The 23,022-nt window shown below is 40.7% G+C and overlaps 1 protein-coding gene and 2 non-coding genes across 3 annotated transcripts in view; all 3 read right to left on the bottom strand.

Annotated features, from left to right (window-relative positions):
- wnt5b (wingless-type MMTV integration site family, member 5b) overlaps positions 1-23,022 on the bottom strand; it is a 121,473-nt gene that overhangs the window by 50,623 nt on the left and 47,828 nt on the right. Inside the window, exon 2 of the mRNA XM_042511047.1 lies at positions 1,399-1,492. The gene's annotated coding sequence lies outside the window, so the exon portion shown is untranslated. The remainder of the gene's footprint in view (positions 1-1,398; positions 1,493-23,022) is intronic.
- Positions 18,383-18,455, bottom strand: trnak-cuu. Its single transcript has one exon. It is a non-coding gene; the product is annotated as a tRNA-Lys (tRNA).
- Positions 19,185-19,257, bottom strand: trnak-cuu. Its single transcript has one exon. It is a non-coding gene; the product is annotated as a tRNA-Lys (tRNA).

The raw sequence follows: 23,022 nt of genomic DNA, 5'->3' as shown, positions 1-23,022 counted from the left end.
AGTAGGGGTGGAATTACTTGTCCTACTACTACTAGTAGTAGAAATAGTAGTAGCAGAAGTTGTAGTAGAAGTAGTTTTTGAGAGGCATAAATGACGTTTATGAGCACAACATTTTGACATTTGAATGGCGTCTGTAGCTGCAGTGCTGATTTCTCTTGTTTGGGCCACAGGCAGCCTTTTGTGGTTCTCAGGATGCTCGTGATTCCTTCACAACTTAAATTTCACACTGTCAAACAAGTCATCAAAAAAAAAAAAAATACTGCTTCATTAACACTAGTGGCTCTGTAGGCTATCATTAGCAACTTGTGCTCCTGCCAGTATGCATCATGGATGCGTTATGAGACCTGAATAAAGTATTCAGGGTGGGGCCCCATTCATTCCTATAAAAGTTGCTCAGTGGCGCATGAAGCCAAAAAAGCTTTATTTTTACGGTATGACATTACCCGCATCTACCGCATTATGGGACCCATAGAGCAAATGCACAAGAAACTTACAGCTGTGAAGCGTGGCCACTCATTTGAATGGGGATAAAAGGATTTAATTGTGAAGCTCTTCTAAACTTACGAAATGTTATCAGACCGAAGGGATCAGATCCAGATAGTGAGAAAAGTAATTAATGAAGGTTTTGATGCTAAAAAATGCATAAAATCGATTTGCAGACATCTCTTTCACCATGTAAGTCTATGGGAAAAAGTCTGTTGGGCCCCATGGCGTCTCATGAAATGATGGACCCAAACAGTGCAATTTCAATTTCGGCAACTATGTAAAATTTGCTTCAAAGCCCTGCGCTGGTCTGGGGGCTTGGTCTGCACTGACAGGAGAGGAGTGATAGCTTACCAAATGCAACAACTTCTCTACTTTAATTTAGTAAACTTCTGATGTCATATGCCATCAAAGGGGGGAAATGTGGCATGGAAATATATGTCAAATAGCAGGACTGTGATGGACAAATCAGCGAGCTACTTAGTCACCAAGACATCAGCATAGTACTAGCGTAGCCTAAACTACTTTTGTTATGCTTGTTTTAAAGAAAAGGACCAAAATACATTAAAACAACATTAAACTACAGACTATAATACAATGGTTATCATATTTTAAAAATATTTAATAGCAACAAAAATACTCATTTCTCATAATATTCGCAATGGAGTGTGCTTCTGGTGTTTCGCCCTACCCCTTTATCCCAACAAGAACTGAGAAACCCTACCACTACATGTAAACGAGCAAAACGGAGGGTTAAGGGCTATGTGGTAGGGGCAATGGGTGTATTGGGTTTGGGCCTATGAGTCCTTTGGGATATGAAACCATATAAAAACACCACTGTGACCAAGCTAGGGGTTACATATTATTTAGAAGCCATTTGGAGTAGGAAAATAGTCTGAATATATTGAAACTTACTGAGTTTATGTCTGGCACAGTTGGAGAGAAGAGGGGGGGAGGAGCAGAGGAAAAAGCACCTCCGTCCTGAAGTCTGCTATGGTCTGAACCCAACCTGGAGAGACAGAAAGAGAGGGGGCGGTTAGGCAGAGAAAGAAAGAGAGAAAACCAGGCAAAGTGGTAAAAAGAAGGAAGAGAAAGGAAAAAGAATCGAGGGAGGAACAGACGAGGATGGTGAGAAAGAGTGAGTGAGAGAGAGAGAGGAATCTGTGAGTCACTGTTTAACTGTGGGCTGCTAAAAGTCGGCTAGCCATGTTAAAATACCGTCTGGACACACACACACACACACACACCAGACACACACACACAGACACACATACCAAACTCCTCCAAAATACAGAAATCTGCCTAAAATTCAACAATGGTTGGCACACAGTTCGCTCACACACACATTTTAAAAGTTTATGCAAAAAATCCTGCCTCTGCCTCTCTCAGTCTGCGCTGCCCAACAGACCGGCTAATTATTTTCAGTTGGACACCAGGCACGCACACACCTCTGCTGCACATTCCTCAGAAAGTAATGAGCTGCTTTTCTACAAAGGTAAGAATTTAGGCGAAGGTCAGAAATAATTCTTTCCATTTCAGAAAGTCAAACTTCGTAGCAAAGAAGGAACAATGATATCATTCAACCCCTAAGTGATTAATTATTGACGATTTCTCTCTGAAGAGGAAGAAGTAGGTGGATTGCAATTAGCTGTCTCCACATGAACAATCCCTGCCACAGATGGTGCTGTGGTTTTAACTGCAGTGCAACATGATTTTCCTTCTTCAACAATCATTTTAACATTTGATTTGAACTTTTATTTTGACAAACCGTCAAAATCATATGCCTGATTCATGGCACAACTGAAATGGGATCAAAAAATGATTAGTCTTTCGTCACTGACTACCATACATTTTTTCCGACATAAGTTTATTCAAATTCATTCTGAGGGTGACATGAATGTGTGACGCAAATGTTATGACAATCCATACAGCAGCTGTTGAGATATTTTACCTAAAGCTAAAAATGTCAGTCACATGGTGGCGCTACAAAAGTCTACGGATCACCAATCTGCCTCATCCTTATTGGTCATAAATGTTTGCACTGAAAGTTCATGGCAATCTATCTGATAGATGTTATTTATTAAAAAAATTATTGAGATATTTCAGTCTGGGCCAAATTGGTGGACTAACCGTCAGACATTGCCGTCTGTCGAGTAATACCAATGACCCAAAAAATGTCTACAATTGTTTGTATTTGTGGCATCAACAGTCAAAATCCAAAGGTATTTAAGTCACCAATTAAATGAAACAGAAAAAGGCTGTAAATTCTTACATTTAACAAGCTGGAATCAGTGAATGTTTTACATTTTTACATAGCGAACGACTGAAATGATTAATCACTTATCAGAATATAATTCTTCCAGCTCTATTTTGGTGCATTTTCCAGCCTCTAGACTCGAGAACCCTTCACTCATCAGCTCCTCTGGGTGTTCAACTGCTTATTATTTTATCAGGTCATTTACTGCTGTAGGCCCTTTGCTCATTAGGCAACAAATGCAGATATTAATCCATCCTCTATGTTGCATGCAAGCATCACAGCTATATTAGTGCCAGAGATTGAGTTCTGGATCAGCTATAGCAGAAATCCTTCGTCTTTTTCTTCAATATTTGGGTTATTATGTGATCCATGTTACTCGAAACAACACATTTTATACATCGAGCGTTAACCATTCTGTGCAGTTTTTCTCGATCAATGTTGGATCCAGCAGATTGGATGAGAAAACAACACACTAAATCTTTAATTTGAAACCATAAGACCCCGCTTCATTCACAATCAAACCATGGACGTCGTTGCTGAATCTTTTATAAAAGCCTCGGCAATTACAATGGGAGACTTAGAATTATGCAGCATGCAATGTTGACTTCTGCTCCATATTCCTGCTTCAACCGACAGTACCCAGCGGAGAAAGACAGGAGAGGACGGACAGGGAGAGAGAGACAGAGAGAGAGAGAGAGAAAGAGGGAGGAGGAGATGACATGTGGGTTCTTTTTGGGTTTCTTTGTCTCGATGTGAAACCACGTGAAGCTCTGACAGAAATGTGACAGATACCTGCAATGTCAAAAACCGGCAGGCTCGCACCCATTCTAATTTGTCAGGTGAGACAGTGTTTTGGTAGCGTGGGAGGTGTGTGCACTTGTGTGTGCTTGTCTTCCCATCTGTGCAGGTGTGAGTGAAAGTGTATGTGCATAATGCATGTGCGTAGACATTCAGCGGTGTCTGCGCCTCTCTGCCGGCTCTCTGTAGCTTCCTGTCAGTTCAGCTTGTCATTCAAGCATCAATAAAAAGAAACTTTTTCTTTCTCTTTCACTCTGTTAAAAATTTGTCATGCTTTTCTCAAACGGGGGGAATGGGCAGAAAGGGAGACAGAACTGCAGCAACAGTCGAGAGGGGTTTTATTACATGTTTGACAGGATACGGCGTGCATTGGAACAGAGAGATTTCTCCACGTTAACAAGGTGGATTTTCACAGCTTTTCTTTTTCTGGGGGGAGGGGCAGATGTTGGGAGTATTTGTAGGGCAACAGTAAAGAGGAAAGAGAAAGCAGGTATAAGGAACATAAGATAGAGGCTGAAGTTGGATTCCTGACTAGACAGTTAGACGGGATAGTTTTGCCTGAAAACCCAAACTTGAGAAGCTTATTTACGTCCCAAACCTCTCTTTTATTTTCACCGGCACAGCGTGACACCGTGTTTTAAGCCCTGGTTTGCCAGCGACGAGTACAGTTTACTGGACATGAATAAGCCATTCATAATCAGTTTTTTGGCGTATTCTGTTTACGTGTTTGAGCATGTAAACACCATATTCCGTTTATGAGAAACCCAAATATGCTAGCTGCAGAACTAAAGTATATTGTTTCAGGTTATAATTTACACCCAATCTATGAATAAACTGCTATATAGTAATGAATAATAAAAAGAAGGTCTGAACTTGTCCGCACCTGAATTTGATTGAGTCGAGACTCAGGTCACTTTCCGTTCAATCTAATTAACCCAGGAAGTGGACATTCAAACCATAAGAAAATCCCCATCAAAAGGTTACTTAATATTCAATCTATAAAGGCATTATTGAGACAGAGTAGCGCTCTTATCTGCCAGTAAATGAATTACAGTTTCAATTTGCATGTTGAGTGACTTGAACTGAAAGTGCCTCAGACCCAGAGCGTCCACCAGAGCTGTGGTGTGCCTGCTGATAACCAGACTGCCAACTCAGGATTTGGCAAAATCCAGATTTACACTCGTGCTAAAATAAGGTCCAATTTTTTTCATCGGCTTATATAAGTGTGAAAATCTGTAAGTCTACGGCACAGGGAGGAGGAGACAGACTCATGTTGGAAAAAAAAAATCTTACAGTTTGCTTCTGTTCAGTTTAAGTGCTGGATTTTTCAGTTTTTGCAAAAAGGGAGTCTGTATGGAAGCAACTAAAGGCTGTAAGGCTTTGAACCTTCTAGAAACTGAATACCTAATTGGCAAATTCAATTACTACCAAAAACATTATGCTGAGATTTGAGTAACGCATAGCACTACAGTATTTTTTTCTCTGTAAATAATCTTAATTCATGTGGTTAGAATTCTACCTTTTTACATTTTCAGGGGATCCTAAATTGAGGAAATTGTCCTCCATCCAATTTTTAAGTGGTTTGCAGCTTAATACAGGTAATGCAAGCTTCTAGTTCAACTTATACTATATTTAATTAACTCAAATTCCATGAATAAAATTAAAATCTCATATGCAATCACTTATGAAAGAGGCTTATGAAAGAATAAACTGATTGCTAACATTTATTTGCAATAAAGTAAAGTAAAATAAAGTACACAGACATTATCAAAACTTGAATTGTCCTGGACATTTCGCGAGGAAAATTCAAACCATGTAAACTCAGACAGATGGTTTCAAAATACATTTTTAGCACAGCCTTTTTTGCTTCAATACATTGGTTTCAATTTCCGACAAGCATCTTGGGCATGCAGAATACATTAAATGCAGCACATGTGCTAAAGGCTGGACTCAGATGTGTGCCAGCAGCTGAACTTTCCTCACCATGGAGCGGCACAGACCTCATCTTTCCACTGCTGCTTTAACAGATGTGATCGGATTTTAAAAAAAGAAAACACACACACAAAAAAACCCAACCCTGCAGTACCGGGTTTGTTTGCTACTTGGAAAGCAGCGTGTCCCTAACATTGAGACGTAGCTGGAAAGTCAGACCTGACCTGAGAAGCGTGAATTCACGCAACCAGCGTCCACAATTAAATCAATGCAAATAAACCTTTGTTTGGATACAGAAAGAGGAAGCAAAGATGAAAGAAAAAGCAAGAAAAGTGGGCAGTGATATATCTGATTGTAGCTTGAATGGAGTGAAAGAGAAAGAGTGAGATTCTTAGTGTGTTTGTGTGAGAGAGAGAGAGACTTAAAAACAGATGGATGGAGGAAAAGAGAGAGGCACGGAGAAAGAGACATGGGAGGTGGAGAGAGAAAAGATAAAGAGAGAAAGTGAGGATGGAATACAAAGAGGGCCTGTGTGTGTGTGTGTGTGTGTGTGTGTGTGTGTGTGTGTGTGTGTGTACACCAGGTGTGTATCTGCCGTCCCCAAGGTCCTTCTAGCTGTCTTCTCCCATTGATTAGTTCATATTGATCTGGCCTGCACACTCTGACACACACACACACACACACACACACAAAAGCACACACACACACACACACACACACACACACACAAAAGCACACACACACACACACACACACACACACACACACACACACACCACACAGCATGGTTGACTTGATTTAGTCAGGCTTTGACACAGGGGACATGAGGGTACATTGTTAACACACATGCAAGCATGCACACACACACACACAAACACACACACACACCCACATACAATCCTCCTATCATTTTGCCTCTTAAGATGACAACCATCTCGTCTATGACACACACACACACACACACACTTGTCAAACACTGCCTGTTTGCTCATGTGCATTGGCTGTCTGGCAATCGGGCAGAAACAATGAGAATGTATGAGACAGACTGTCAGTAGGAAGCTCAGTGTCTTGTACAACCCTGATAAATAAATCTTGTCTGCTTCTCTGGAAAATTGAGGAAATTGCTTGATTTTCCACCAACTGCTACATGTAACAGTGTGTGTTTTCGGTGTTACAGAGACCAGTGGATGAAGCTAAAGCTAAACTTGAGGCAGCTGTGATCAATATCTATGTTTTACGTAGGATCACATGACTACCATGTATGTGGCAGGGTTTCTATTGTAGTGACAAACCTGCAGAGAATTATTGCCAGCAATTACCCTGGCAATAAAAGGCTTGAAGGGATACTTTAATAATTTTTAAACGGATTTGTATAATAACAGTGTTGGTAGTAGGAGTCGACATACTATCGGCCTGGCCGATTATCAGGACCGATATCTGGCATTTTGCCAATTATCTGTATCATCTGTAATGATTGCCGATAAAATTAATTCATGAAAAAGTGTGCTATTTAAACTTAACAAACACCAGAGAAGACAGTCTGCGATACATCAAAGAAGGGTTTGCATGGGAGGAACTTTTACTTTGTTAAACCTCAGGGAGCTGACCTGCACTTTTCCTGAATGTCGCAGACAGCTCCTTTAAATGCAGCGCTAGCTCACAGTAAACAGCAGCTTCACTGTTTTGGTTCACTTTAACTGTTGCCACTGTGTTGTTTTCATCCAAAACAGGAAGCTGTTTTCAGTGAAAACTCTCTAAAAAAAACCCTACTGTATACTGCCTGCTCAGCACCAACAGCAGACAAAGTAAGTGGTGGTTAGTGCCGGTGAACAAGCATTTAGTTGGTAAAAAAGAAGATATTTCACTTTTTCATCAGAAGCTGGTGGAGACCAAAAACAGAGCTAAAATGATGGTAAATATTAAACTTGCATTCGTCAGGTTGCCAGAAACTCAACTCCACATGAATATTAATGCTGCTCCCTTTCTGTTGGATGTGTAAACACGCAACTGCTTGCTGACCAGACATATCATGTGTTTGCAGCTTGTTTTAAGAGCCCCCCGAGGGTCAGTTATTTCATGTTTAATTTAATTGTACAGCATTTTCAAGAAGAGCTTTTGTGTCGAGTGATGTTCTAAAGCGCTCAAAAGCTTTTGGGTCACATAACATGTCAATGCTGTCAATTACAGACAACCTGCAGCAACAGTAGCCTAAGGGCGGCAGCCAGAAGTAGCAGGTTTGTGGCCAGAGGGTCAGTGGTGCAAATTCTCAGAGTGGCTGGGAAAATGCAGGTGATGTGAATGAGTCCGCCCTCTTTTGTATATATATATATATATATATATATATATATATATATATATATATATAAATAGTCAAGTCAAGGTGCCCTTGAGCAAGACACCTCAACCTCCAACTGCTCCTGAGCTGCTCAGTGGCAGCTGCAGAAGACTGTGTTTGTTCAGGGCAGCTCCCAGTGTGAGTGTGTGGAGCTGTGTGAAGGTGAAGCGGGGCGAGGCTGATAGAGACGCTTGTTTTGTCTTTACAATGATGAGAGGGAGAGAAAATAATCTGAAAAATACCTTTAAAACAACCATTCCACTCATCCACAGCCTTATAATGAGGAGGTTTTTGTGTCGTGACCACAATGATGCATGATGGGACCTGATGGCGGACGCCCTGACACATATCAATATGTATACGACAACATTTATATACACCACACACATACAGTCTCACATCTTTTTTTTTTTATTTGTCCTTCATCCAGGCTCAGTGCTAGACTTCCTTTTTTCCCTCTTTGTCTCTGAATCAGAAGAAACGTCACTGTCTGTCTTTGCCTTTAGTCTTTTGTGTGCATGCAGACACACACACACACACACATACAGTACGTGCACAGACACACACACACACCTGCACCCACACACACACACACACACACACACAGCCTGCCTTCTGCTGCTGTGATGGCTCCGAGCTGTCAAAACATCCTTGCTTTTTCTCCCTCTCTCGCACCAAAGCAGCCTGACTGAGCTTGTCTATGCAGGTTCACAGAGACTGCTGTCTATCCACCCTCACTCTCTCTTTCTTTCTTCCTCCTTTCTTCTCCCTCTCTCCTACATTTGTGCATCTTGATTTTGCTTTCTCAATCTTTCTCTCATGTCTTGCTTCCTTTTTGCCTACACAGGGATCTGCATAAATTAAAAAAAAATACTGTATTAGGCTGTCACTGAAGATGTGTGAACTAAATACATAACGTATAGCTGTTTATAATAGTTGATACTGTATCTTTTCCTGTCATGTTCTTCACACAGGTCATGTCCACACGCTGAGGCAAGCAAATTTAGTTGAGTTTAAGTCTGGAAATGCTGTTTACATGTGAAAACGATGTGCATTCACACTCACGTTTTTAAGTTGCTTTCAAAAAGTTATCCATAACTATGTTTACAAGCACAGAATATTCAGTTAGTCAGTAGATAACTATCTTAGCCTTGCAAAGTGTTGGTTAGTTGGTTTGTGCACGGCGCAGAGAGCTGGCTATAAACAGGCAAGAGGTTGCGTGTCGCAATCACAGAGGGATTAATGAACGAACCACCCTGGCCTTCACCTCCAAAATGTCACTCAAATTAACACATATTGAGCAGAAAGGGACTCAAAATTACCATTAAGACTAATTACAAAACAACCTCAAAGATACAAAAAATGTCAAAAAAAGACACAAAAAGGATAAAAACATAGAAAAAACACCAAATAAAGACAAAAAACACTAAAAAAAACTAACAAACAGGATACAAAATGATCAAAAGACACAAAAAATGACACAAAACAACCACATGAAACCCACACAAAAAGATGCATAATGACTACAAAGAGATGCAAAACAACAACAAAAGACAAAACCAATAAGTCTGTGTGTCCCTCATAGAGTCTTTTGCATATCTGTGCCCAGAGGCTCCTGGTCATATAAGTTGCTCATGGTTGCACTCTACAGTAAAAACTGAAACATAAGTTCCAAATGCGCTGTATACATGTTCAAATAATGCTACTAAAATCTGATTAATACTGGCATGTCCGAATTAGAAAATAAATTCAGAATAAGGTTTAATTCAGAATACCTGTATCAAATTCTGAATATTGTCATATTTGGAAAAAAGGTGTTACTGAAAGGCAAAACTGTCTTATTTTTTCTCAACCTGTCTTGTGTTTAGTTGTTCTTGTTAACAAATCTATTTGTCTCAAGTAAAAAATTGCAATTTCATTGCAGCTAAGAAATGTTTCCAGTTCAGCAGGGCCAACAGAAAGTCCTGCAGTCCATCGATCAAATCACTACCTCGTGCTGCCAAAGTCACCAGACAACATAAACACAGGTTAATAACAACACCTGTGCTGTGTGATTGGCTGAACTGGCACCAAAATGAGTGGTCTCTGAGACAGCTGGACATGGGACAATGTCTCAGCAGAGTTAAGTCGTTGTTACGGAAAAAGCCTTCTTTGTCTCTTCTTTTCTAAAGAGAGGGCTTTTCCAGGGTTACCAAGATAGATGCATTTTCTAATTTCTAATCATTTGTGTGAACATTAGTGTCATTGCAACACATTTCCCAGTCATCTGTTAAAACCTCATTCTTATTACAAATGTATATCAGCCTTAAATTGTCTTTGAATGCTGATTTTTTTTTTTGCAATAATATTCAATTTCTTAAACATTTCCCAAAATAGAAATCACAGAAAACACAAACCTATCTCATGAAATCACACGCAGACATTTGGTGCACCAAACCTATATAACACTAATGTAGTTTCTAACATATCAGTGTGCAGTAGTCTACTGTGAGTATACTGGTGAATATACTGTATAAACAGTGCAAGAGTGAAAATTACTTTATTTTTTTGAGAACCATGGCTTTGTGGCAAAAAATCTGTCTGTCTTCTCTCTATACTGGTCTGTTGGCTTTATATTCACTTCTCCTTCTTTTCCATACTCTCTTACTCTCCTAGTTACACACACACACACACACACACACGGAGAGCTGTGTGTTTGGCCTGCAGGGTGTGCACAGCAGGGAGGAATCAACCGTATGGCAGACATGAAGACAGAGCCAAATCTGGCTCATACACATGGTGTGTGGCCATGCTGCCCTGTGTGTGTGCGAGTGTGTGTGTGACGCTGAAGGCAGTCTGCACTTAAATATATATCAGGGGCAGCGGTCGCCTAAAGGTGTGCGGTTTTTCACTGGAAGGCTACCAAACGAATGAATGAAAACCACTCTCCATTCCCTTGCCAGCTTCTGTCACAGTGCCCCTGAGCAAGGCACTTAAGCTGCTGCTGCTTCAGCACAGCATTAGAGCCTAAATGTGAATGTTGGGAGTGATAATAAATGTGAAGCAGAGCAATACTAAGGGCGACATATTCTCTTAAAGGATGACTCGGTGCGTTACTGCTTGGGTTGCACTTCTTTGTGGTAATGATAACATTTTACACAATAAAGTAAAAGATAATCTGGGAACAGAGTGAAAAACAAGAGCATTCAGATGTTCTGACAGGTTGTAAACACGCCAACAGTCTATGCCAGCCCAACACCAAATTACTTTTCAAGTGATTTCAGCATTGCAGCCAAATTTCCAACCTCGGAACATCGGAAAATCATGAGTGTTGCTTGAGTCGCGTTGCAGCTAAGGTGGTGATGAAATGCAGAGCTGCTTTAAATCGGTCTTTTACTCGTCCTCACAAAAACAATATCAAACATGGTTAATATTATCAAATGTTTTTAGTCTCGGCTCATGCAAATACTAAAGAATAGCTGCGCTCTCTCCAGCACCAAACAGGGAGCAGCAAACTGAGTGGACAGTAAACATGGAGGGGACGCGGGGAGGGGCAAAAACGTGAACAAGTCTCAGTTCTCTTTGACTGTGTTGCAGTTGAGGAGTGAATAAGACTTGTGGTTTATTGTGTATCTGATCCACAAACCAGCATTTATTTTAGTGAGAAATCTCAGTTTTGCCTCTCATTTCCACAGTCGCCTCCCACTTAAATAGAGCAGAGAACCAACGGAGGCTGCAAGCCAGCTGAGGTGACAAAATCCAAAATGTAACGCTCGTGTGCAAATACTGTTTTTTTTATGAACTATATTGGTGCCAAATTGACAATACGTGAGCCCTTTTATCTTGTATTTCCAAAGGTATGGGTTTTTGTGGACACATAAAGAATTGGTAATGTCTCTTAGCAGATTGGGAAATAATCTCAAAAGAAATCTAGTTAAAGTCTCGCAAATAGTAATCCAGCAAGATCTTCAGTCTTTGCATATTTCACACTTTTACTTTTTTGGGTTTCTTTTAAACATATATCACACAAAATAATGTCCACGTTATAATAATGAGCTGACAATATTCTTTAAAATCTGATTTAATTCATGTTGCAAGTTAACAAAATTTCAGCAAATTTATGCCTGCAAATGCAAATTAGTTTATCCATAAGAATAACACGATTATGGACCAAATGATATTATTGGCTATTTAATTGTGAATATAAAATGTAAAAAAAAAAGTAGTAAGGGGTGACTGTGTATATATACATAGTTTATATATTGCAATTCCATGTTTTGTGTATATGAATGTGAAAAGCGTGTATGTGTGTAATGTCAGAACATCTCTCCTGTCAGATGCACAGGAGAAGCATGTGTCTCTGCCTGCGTGTCCATGTCTGTGTCATTGCATGCTGCCTGCATGAAAATATGCATGTCATTTAATTGTACATGCATACGTGTGTATGTTATGCACGGCATGTGCTGCCAGCATGTGAACACACATTGGGTGCATGTGTGTGAGAGTGTCTTGGCTCGTGGTGGTTTTGTCAGTGCATGAAAATCATTTATTCATGTTTCATTCTATGCGTATGCGTTGAATACAGAGCCATTTGTTTCTTGCATGCACGCTCTAATAGATGCTCTTTGCTTACATGTGTAGCTAAAGCTTCGTGTCTGTATCTTTGTTCACATTCTCCTTCCTCATCTTGTTTAAACTTTTTCCTTTTATTCCTCTCCAGCCCTCTTCTACCACATCTCCTCTCTCTGACTCCCCTAAATTTTTGTGTCTCTTCATCTCTTTCCCTCTTATGACTTTTGTGTGTAGAGGTTAACCATTCATGCAGCGTTTCTCACTCTGTGTGTGTGTCTGTGTGTGTGGGAGGGTTTTTAAAAATGCATATATTCTATAAGAGGGAGGAGGAAACAGAGCGTGGTGAAAAGAAAAATACAGCCTCTGTGTGCGTTGTGTCAGTTGAGTTGACATCTGATCTTGCTGAGTATGGTAAAGAAGACAGTGCTGAAAGTACTCTGCATGTGTGTGTGTGTGTGTGTGTGTGTGTGTGTGTGTGTGTGTGTGTGTGTGTGTGTGTGTTTTGTGGCCTGTATGTGTCCTCGTTTCTGTGTGGGTGGTAAGAGGAGGGAGTAAGGGAACAGGGTGTGTGTGAGTGCACTTAGTTTAAGTGTCAGCATGGCTTAGTGTGTGTATGTGTGTGTGCTTGTGTGTGTGTGAGACAAGCAGGGAGAAAAGAGGGGGAGTCGAAGTGCAACAGAGGCTGAGCGATGGATGGCAGGGAGGGTGATGAGGGAGGGAAGAGGGCGAAGAGGAATTAAAGAGGGGAAACTAGAAGAGAAATTTGAGTGATTTGGAAGAAAGAGAAAAGATGAAGGGAAGTCAGAATAGAAAGAGACACTTTTGCTGTTTCTTGAATCAAATACTTCCATTTGTACACTTATATCTTTCCCCACCCAATTTAGCCTGTATGCACAGGTTTTTTAAACATGGGACAACCTGCTAAAAATAGGCGATAGGCTGCTTTTCCATTGTCAGGAGACTGGAGCTGGGCACACGGCTCTGCAGCAGACAAGTATGCCTTTCTGTGTGTGAGTGTGTTTTATTACTGGTGTCATGTCTGGTGCCACGGAGGGGCCGAAAAACAGTTTAGTAAAGAGAAAGCTGCATGGAGGCGAGTGATCTTAAATCTGACAACAGTAAAGTGGTATTGCTGACTTATGCCCATTGATAGTAGCTTAGGCCACATGTTACGTCAAAGCCTGATAAAATGTGCCACTGGTAACTAGCTAGCAAGCTAATGTCAACATTCATGTTATCATTTGCCATACCAAATTAGTACAGAATTATCAATATACAAAAAACTTTTCTCAAGAAGTATATGGATAAGGAGGTGGGTAAACTGTTCAATATTTTTTCAATTATAGAGCCACCCTGTGGAAGGGGGAGGTGGCGTTACCACTATTAAAAGTCATCAAATGCAATTGTTCAAGATCCTACTACTGTTGCTTCTTTTTAACTGACAAGCTAACTGATAAGAATTGGTCGCTTTTATTGCTAACGGTATTATTTGCTAGTGTGGGTGTTTATATTGTATATTGTATTGTGTTGTACACAAAAGGGGATGGCTGTTTATGTTGTATGGGTTGTATAATAAACTGGGATATTTGCTCATATTGTAGCAGTTTGAATGTAAAACTTGGGAAGTTTTTTATGAAGAATGTGAATGTATATATAGGGTAGGAATAAATAAGTGTGTACTTCTTTCTCCTTTCTGAACTCCTTTTTGTGGCTTGTTCATTACTATTGCTGTAAGGCCTGTTTGCTTAAATTTGTGTGTTTTGTTTTTACATGTTCATAATAAAGATTAATTTATTCAAAGGTTGAAATGTGTTAGTGGTCCTGCTTTTTCCGCTATGTAGACAACATGGTGACCCCATTGTGCACTGCGTTTTACCATACATTAATTCATGCACTCAAAATTGCAAGTATAAGTACAGAAGTATGCAATCTTAAACTCAGCAGCTGAAAGGAATGCCTTTATTTTCTTTTTCTTTCCGTATTCCAATTTATGTTTCAGTACTCTCCACTATGGCATAAATTTTACATGCGTATGTTATGAGTGAATGTTGAATCAAAACTCTTTTCCCTTTGCCCTCCCTTTTCTCTCTTTGTCAGAAAATGTGCCTCTCCAGAGCTTTTCTGACAAATAGACAAGTTTGATCAATCTCAAGCACATTCACATTCACACACACACACACACACATCACGTGACCGCGAGCTTCTCTAGCCACATCCACAAACAGAAAAAGTTCTTTACCGCTATCTTAGTTCTCGGATGATCTTATGTGTATTTTATGTTTCATGCTTTATGTCCTTGGTGTACGGTTACATCAATAGGGAAGTGTCTCGTATCAATATTTTATTCCATAACTGCTGAAAATGCAAGATCGACAAGCGAGAAAGAGGCGAGGGGAGAGGAGTTCAGCTGTAACAAGGGAGTCATAACAACTGCATACAGATCCAAACGCAGAGTCTGGAGACAGAGCGGGTGTAGCAAAACTGACTCCACTTTGTCAAAGTGCAAGTTTACAGTCGTCAGACTCAGACGAGTGAGCAGGTAAGCGTCAGAAGGCGGACAATGAGTCAATCAGAGCAAGTAGAACAGAACTAAGGCAGGAACACCAAAGTAACCTATGGCTGTTTAACGCAGAAACTTTTTCAGGAGTGCAAGTAGGGTTTGGCGATGAAGGTTTTTACTGAATCATGCAATGGTAGAAATGTGTCCACTGGTAGAGATTTGGCAATGCTAGTTTCTAGAAGCTATTTGGGGCAGGCTGTGTTGCAATTTAGGGCTTTATTCTTGCCTTATCTCGCAAATCCAGATGCCTCGCAAGGTACCATGATTTTGTAACATAGCAGTGTGTGGTATGTGTAGATGAAGTGTCGTAAACTTCCATACATCTAACCAGTGCCTGGATATCACATATCTCAAACTACAGGCTGTACTTCCCCATTTTCATATTACATGTCAACCCTGCCTCTGCAGACACAGCTGATCAAGAGACACATCCGCCCCGCTCGGTCTCTCAAACTCATACCGAAATCTCTGGTCATGTAGACCAGAAGGAGAGCACACATTACACCTGTTTTAAAAACTTTACACTGGCTGCCTGTTAGTTTTCACTTTGATTTTAAAATTATTTTACTAGTTTATAAGGCACTGCGTGGCCTTGCACCAGACTACATCTCAGAGATGCTTTTAGTTTCTGTGAACCGGGAGGGCCCCTCAGATCATCCGGCTCTTTTTTTTTTTTTTTTTTAGCTGTTCCACAGAGTAGAATTTAAACATTTGGTGTTTCTGTTTTTAGCCAGTACGCTCTAAAATGTTAGAACAGCCTGTTGGAGGATCTGAGAGAAGTTTAAAATATTGGTACTTTTAAACATAAGCTAACAAAATCTTTTTAGGCAGGTTCTTATGGAGTGTCTTAACCTTAAAAATTGTATGTTTTTAAGATCAATTTTTTTCAAATGTTCTTGTTTTTGTTTTTTAAATCAAACTGTAATGTGCTCTGAATTGCATCTGATTTGTTTGAACGGTGCTTAATATATAAAATTTGACTAACTGGTAGATTGATTGATGATGTAGCACCAATTTCAAAAGTATTTGCGTCTTTCTGCATAGACGGCTTAGTATTATTGGTGGAATACTTCTTTGAATACAATATGTGTTAAATAATGTAAGTTTAATTTCCTGCCTTTCTCTCTTCATCACAGATAAAAAAAGAATAAAAACAAAGACAAAAGGATGACGTGAAGAACACAGAACAGGGAGCTCTGTGTTAGAGAGGTGACAGTTAACATTAATACATCTTCTGAACATCCCATAGTCTGTGTTACTATGGCGCTGACGCAGGACTTCAATTAAAGCTCAGACTCACTGGCCACACACACAGACACACACACGGCCACGGAGCAGACAGGCCTATTGATTTTTGTGGTAACACTGTCCTGTCACCACATACAGTGAGTCTACCTCTGTGACCTCCCCTCCCTCCCTCACCCACCTCCTCTCCTCCCACACATGTGTAAATGTGACACTTGACACCACTCACCTCCCCCTCACCTCTACGCCACCTCCCCCCTCTTTGCCTACCATCTCTCATTACGATCTCCTCTTCCCTTTCTCCTGCTGCTTAGATCCTCTTCGTTCTCCTCTCTCTCCACTCCTCCTCGTTCTCTCGCCTTTTCCTCACCCTCCTTCCTCCCTTCCTACCCTCTATTTCTGCATCCTCTTTTCATTTTTCTCCTAAAAGGATTATTTCCAGGATGAGAAAGACGGTGATTGGAGACACGGAGGTGGAGGGAGGGGGACATGGGGCCCTTTGTTTTGCCAGTGCTGCTAAGGCAACATGCACATGACAAAAAAAAAACACATATAAAAACACACAACATACATACGCAGATAAAAAAGGACAAATAAGAGAATGTCTCACCGATCCCCCGGAGAGCGAGGAAGAGGAAGAAACAGATTCCCCGCTGTGTTCAGAGGCTTTGGCAGTAGTGCTACACAGTCATGCCAATGCATAAACCGCAGAGAACAAGATAGAGAGGAAAATACAGATATGAAGAGATACAAAGGGAAAGGAAAAAATAAAAAAAAAGGCTAAAAACATTTACAGGCTCCAATAACCTTACAGATTGATTATAAGCCCTAGGCTATGCTTACTGGATTATGTCTTACTATAGACTAAGATCATGAGTTAATGGAATTTCGACGGTGAAAATATTGCCTAAGAGTAAGCATTTTGTATTCTGTTTGTTTCACATGTAACCATGCAGGAGAAAAAGCCAGAAAAAGCGGCCCAAAAAAATTAGGCCTGACCCTACACAATCTGTCCAGATTTTTCTGTCCAAGCCTGATCTGAGCCTGACCTGCAGCAGCAGTTTTGGGCCAGAGCCCGATTAAGAACCCATAATTTGTACTGTAAAGACGGGCCTATATTTATATAACACTTAATATATTATAGAATATATATTCTTAAATCTTAAAACTAGGGCTGTCAGCATTGATGCATTAATCGCGCTGCATTTAAGGTCCGTTTATAACATGTTTCTTAAAATCTTTTTTCGGTTTAATCGCCAGTCAATATTTCTTTCTTGAAGAGGCTGTACTGGGCTGAGTAGTTTTCAGTAAGGGTGGCTGAATAATACTCCAGAGTCTGGATAAATTTTGGCGATGGAAAAATGGCATGGCCATTTCACAAGGGTCCCTTGACCTCTGACCTCCAGATATCTGTATAAAAATGGGTTCTTTGAGTCTTCCCTTTACAGACATGCCCACTTTATAATAGACCCATGCAGTTTTTTACTGTTATTTGATTCCTAATCAAGACAATCTGGTAAAAATTTATTTACCTTGTCAATATGGACTACAGAACTGCTCTGAAATGCAAAATAATGGAATTAAAAAAGTGATTAAAAATTGTGATTAATCGCAATTAACTATTGAGATTCTGTGATTAATCAGTATTAAAAAGATTAATAGTTTGACAGCCCTGGTTAAAACATGTATTGTTAGCTATGGGCTGGCTTGTTTCTTTGCACTACATCTCATTCTTCTCTTCCTTCTGATGTTATTCTGTCGTGTCGTGCATGACAGGTTCGACAAAGCAGGCTGCATCCCTTGGTGCATCTAGTGCACGCAGCGCTTCATGGCAATGCAGCGAGCAGATGATGGTTACCACTCTCAGCTGCATGTTACACAACTCTGCTGAGGAGACAGAGGCAAAGGCTGCCAACCAAGTCGCCTTGTAGCCCTCCTCACTCTTTATCTCCTTTTACGTTTCATAAAAGAAAAGAAAAATACTAACTAAAGAACCTGTCCCGATGCAAACCTGAGGTAATACTGTGGAATTACAGCCTGACCCGGTCCGAGCGCTGAAGGTCAGGCAGGGCAGAGGATCAGAACTGTACTGCAATCACTACAGATGTCTTTGAGTTCATGTGACAGTGGACAGTTGATGCAGACAATTTTTGTTGAGTCTGTCAATGCACATCCATGATGAGTTCAAATGTGCAATTTCTATCCACTCCCAAAACCTTCTCGCCCAACGTGGGGCTTGAACCCACGACCCTGAGATTAAGAGTCTCATGCTCTACCGACTGAGCTAGCCGGGCTTCACATTTCAAGAAACTGGATTCAAATTTCACCTGACACAAAGTTGCAGTTAAAGCACTGCAGACCACTGACAGGTCGGAGAGAAACAGCACTTGTGCGACTTGAGACATCCTGCACAAAATTGTAAGGCAAAAAATTGCAACAAAATAAGTTTACAGGTTACAAGTTGCCTTCACATATTCAGTAAAGACTATAAAAAAAGTTATTTCTCATATCTTAAAGTTTGTAAACAGAAACAGTAACCGGTAGCAAATATACTATATAAAATCTATATACACTATGAACACATTTTACTTAAAAAAGATAATGTATGATAGTTGTACAGGATAACTGAAATACAGACATGGTTAGTGGTATATATACTGTAAAAATATAGAAATATAGCCTATTGCACAGTAAGTGGTAAGATATTGCACAATAGGAAATGGCATGTTACACAGTATAGATATATAATACAATGTTAAGTCAATATTTACAATGATAGTGAGATGAAAAAACAGAATATCTATTTGGTGGGTGGATTCAGTAAGGACATCACATCCTAGTTTTATGGGGCAACACTGTCAATCAGTTGACAATCCAGCCACACTGAGGTTATTATGGGTTTTGAAACAACACCCTACAACCACAGGCACCCTGCACAGATATAGTCTTCGAGCTTATGCTGTAAATCACAGGCATGAATGATATTAAGCATATGCCTGCCCATGCCCCTTCCAAAACTGCCTCGCCCAACGTGGGGCTCGAACCCACGACCCTGAGATTAAGAGTCTCATGCTCTACCGACTGAGCTAGCCGGGCTACACACTCTTCATGATGGACACTGCATCGTATAGAGAGGTTCTAATCAATTCCACCCGCTCTTTCTTGGTTTTCCAAGCCCGCAGTGGAAAAATGAAACAGAGAAAAGGACCGAGTACCAAAAGGGAGTCAAGTCGAGCTGAATCATGCAGTGGAAATGAGGTGAAAGATCCTATCCTCACAGAGCCTACATGTCCTTGTGTGCACTACAACACCACATCTCTATACTGAAATAGTGTCTCTCCTAAACCGCAGTGTCAGTCAAGTAACTGAATTGTGAGTTAGGAGGGGAGGAACAGAGTGAGAGAGCAAACGAGGAAATGTGAGTGGGCAAGAGGTAAAACTGTAAATGTTGATGCGTTGCACATGTAGAGCTCTCAAACTGCGCAGAAATCTTAAGATGGTGTGAGAAATATTACAGCAATGCAGAGCAACGCAAATGCACTCGCTGTCTTTGCATACCTTGGTATTGACCACCCATGCACACACTTATACACACATGCACACAGACACAAACACAAACACTAACACACACACACTCCTATCTCTCTGTGACAATGTTATTCATATTTAAAGACTGTCTTTTAACTAAACACAGCATGGAATAGAAGATCACAATGTGCGTGCACGCACGCACGCACGCACGCACACACACACACACACACACACACACACACACACACACACACACACACACACACACACACACACACACACACACACACACACACACACAGGAAGGCAGACAGTCTGTCTCAGCATGTAGGTATTCACCCAAAAAGCTTAACCCTACAGTTGGCATTACACTGTAATATGCATACATTTTACTGCAAGAAACAAAAACAACAACAATTGCTGTCATTTCTTTGCGTTAATGTTTGCACTGGTTAAACTTTACATAACGCAGCACTGACGCTTTTCCACGCTTTTCCACAGTGCTGTTCTGTTAAAGGGACTGTGTGTAGGATTTAGGGAAATATGTTGGCAGACACAGAATATAATATAAAAAGTATGTTTTCTTTAGTGTGTAATCACCTGAAAATAAGAATCGTCTTGTTTTGGTAATGTTAAAATAAGACATTTATATCTGATTAGGGAGGGGGTCCTCTTAACATCGCCATATTATGTTTTTTTAAATCAGATTTTTTTTTGGAGAACTCTGCAGATAATTTGGCTCCCAGTTCTCCTGGTTAAAAAAAAAACCCTGACATAATAAACACTGAAGGAATTCAAAGCGGGAAAAGTTTCAGCTGGTTGCAATCTGTAGTCCTCACCACTAGATGCCAATAAAAACCCCTCGATCTCTCACACTGGACCTTTATAGTAAATCTTTAAGACTGACAGACTTGGCGATAACCATGGCGATGACTGAGAGGCTATTTGCTTAAAATAAACCATGTTAAAAAAAAAAGATATTTACGATGCTCTTATATAATGTCGAAATTAAGAAATAGGCCAAATCTTGCCATTGTGGTTTACGTTTGTTTGAGTCAACATTCAGTCTCATTCCAAAGTCATCACAGTCGGTCAGTGAACTTCCACGTCAGCCTATGACGTTTCAGGTATCCTTGCCACGTCAATTTATGACGTCCTACAAACAACCAACTTTGGTGCGGGAGTCCAGAGTTTGCGTCCCGTGTGGGTGTGTGTGTGTGTGCGCGCGCATGTGCGTGTATCTGTGTGGGTGTGTGTGTTTTCTACACCTTACCATGTGCTTCTTTTGCCTAAAACCTAATAATCGTGACAGTCCGCGCTGTTGCGTGAACATAGGGACCATGCCACATCATCCCACCACACGGGCATTTGTTGACATCACGGTAACCGGCTGTGTCATCCCACCATGACCATGCCACCAAGTGCATTTGTTGACATCATCGTAGCGGCATCCTGGAACGTCATAGGTTGACATGGCAAAATAACTAAAACGTCATAGGTTGAAGTGGAAAGTCTCTGACCAACCGTCACTATGTAACGAGTTCGTAGTTAGAGCGTGTTGTTAGAATGAGTGATGTTAATAACTGACTCGAGAGAAGAAGAGGAAAATAATCAGTCGTATTCATATCTGACACAGATCCAAGTCCTGGTGGAAAAGTCACTTAACACATCTGGATCTGTGTCTACAGAGGAGGAGTTAAAGTGAAGGAGTGAGGGAGGGAATAAATTAGAGGAGAGCTTTGTAGTGCCTTAGGTCTCTCACCCTCCCAACTCCTCCTCCTTCACCTTCTCTCCTTCTCTCTTTCCAGCCAGAGGAAAACTCCTCCATTCTCCGCATTCCTCTCACATTCCAGCTCCGGGTTTACCTCCTCTACCTCTCTCCCTACATCAACATCACCTCCTCCTCCTCTTTCGCCCATGGCTGTCTGTCTGTTTCTACCTCCTTCCCTCTCTCCCTTCTTCTCTTCCCTTTCCCTCTCAGGGGCTGTCTCTCTCTCTCTCTCTCTCTCTCTCTCTCTCTCTCTCCATATCTCCCTTCCCCCTTTCCCTCCCTCCTCCTCCTCCTTTCTTTCCCAGCATGCTCCAGTAGGCCGGCGGAGGCAGGGGGCTCGCCTGAACCCTCCACCCCCAGCAGGGACCCTGCAGCTCAGCCTTGCTGGCTGGCAGGCTCCCTGGCACACCTCCAGCACACACATACACACACACACACACACACACGCACACACACACACACACACACACACAGAGCTTTTTTTTCCTTCTCTGCGTGCTTGCTGTCTCGATCTGGCTCCTTTTTTGCCATCAGCTTATCAGCTCTCTTGCCTTCAGTCTTTCTTCTGTTTTTTCAAACACTTTTCCTCATTTATTTCTACCATCATCTCAGTCTAAATTTAGGGATGTCAGACGATGACTCTCCGCTGCTCATTTTAGTGCTACAAGACTGCCCTCAAAGATTACAAGTACCTTACTGTTAACAAGATGTAAATATTTTCTCTAAGACTTTAGCTGGTTTTGGCAGATTTGTCAAGACTTACATCAGTGCGCAAATTGGAAACTGTTCATATCATAAAAGCAAGAATAATGGCAAAACGCTCCTTTCCCACAGCCCTTAATTCTTTATTTATTTTTAATGGAGGCATTAAGCAGCTATAGAGTACATTTTCCATGTAAGATATCCTGGGATTTGGCCATTTCAGGACATTATTAATCTGTCATCATAACACTTGTGGGAACACAAACTATAACATTCTCATCTACAGATATTTACTGTAAAACATTTCTATTTTAGGTAACCAGCAAAGTGACCAATCACTCAGGAAATCAGGGAAAAATAATGTTCATCCTTCGAAAGCCTATTTTTAGTGGGTTTATACATGATTGAAAAACTTGTTTTCGTGCCCTAATTTTGGCAGGAAAGGGGTATATGATGCTGATTTTCTGTGTGTCATCAACAATATTTGAGGTCAAGTATATGTAAATGTATGAAATCATAAATCATGTCATATAATATACACAATACGTTATTCCGAAATATCATGTGTTAGCATTTAAGTGCTTTAACAGTTTGACTCATATGTTAACAGATGTTCAAGCTAAAAATGGCACTGCATTTTCTCCTGATTGATGCTCTTAATAAAATAAAAGAACAGAGAGAATACAAAATGTAGAACATTTAATGTTAATGTAACGGTTTGATTTTCCAAAGTAAGAACTGAAGGATTCTCTTTCGCCTTATTTGACAAAACTGCCAAAAAGATCATATGAAACATTGATGAGAAGAGTGAGAGAGAGAGAGAGAGAGAGAGAGAGAGAGGGGAAGAGAGAGAGAGA

Source organism: Plectropomus leopardus, chromosome 22, assembly GCF_008729295.1.
Source record: "Plectropomus leopardus isolate mb chromosome 22, YSFRI_Pleo_2.0, whole genome shotgun sequence".
Lineage (NCBI taxonomy): Eukaryota > Metazoa > Chordata > Actinopteri > Perciformes > Serranidae > Plectropomus > Plectropomus leopardus.
Note: the sequence above shows the minus strand (reverse complement) of the source record. Positions and strands in the feature narration are given on the sequence as shown.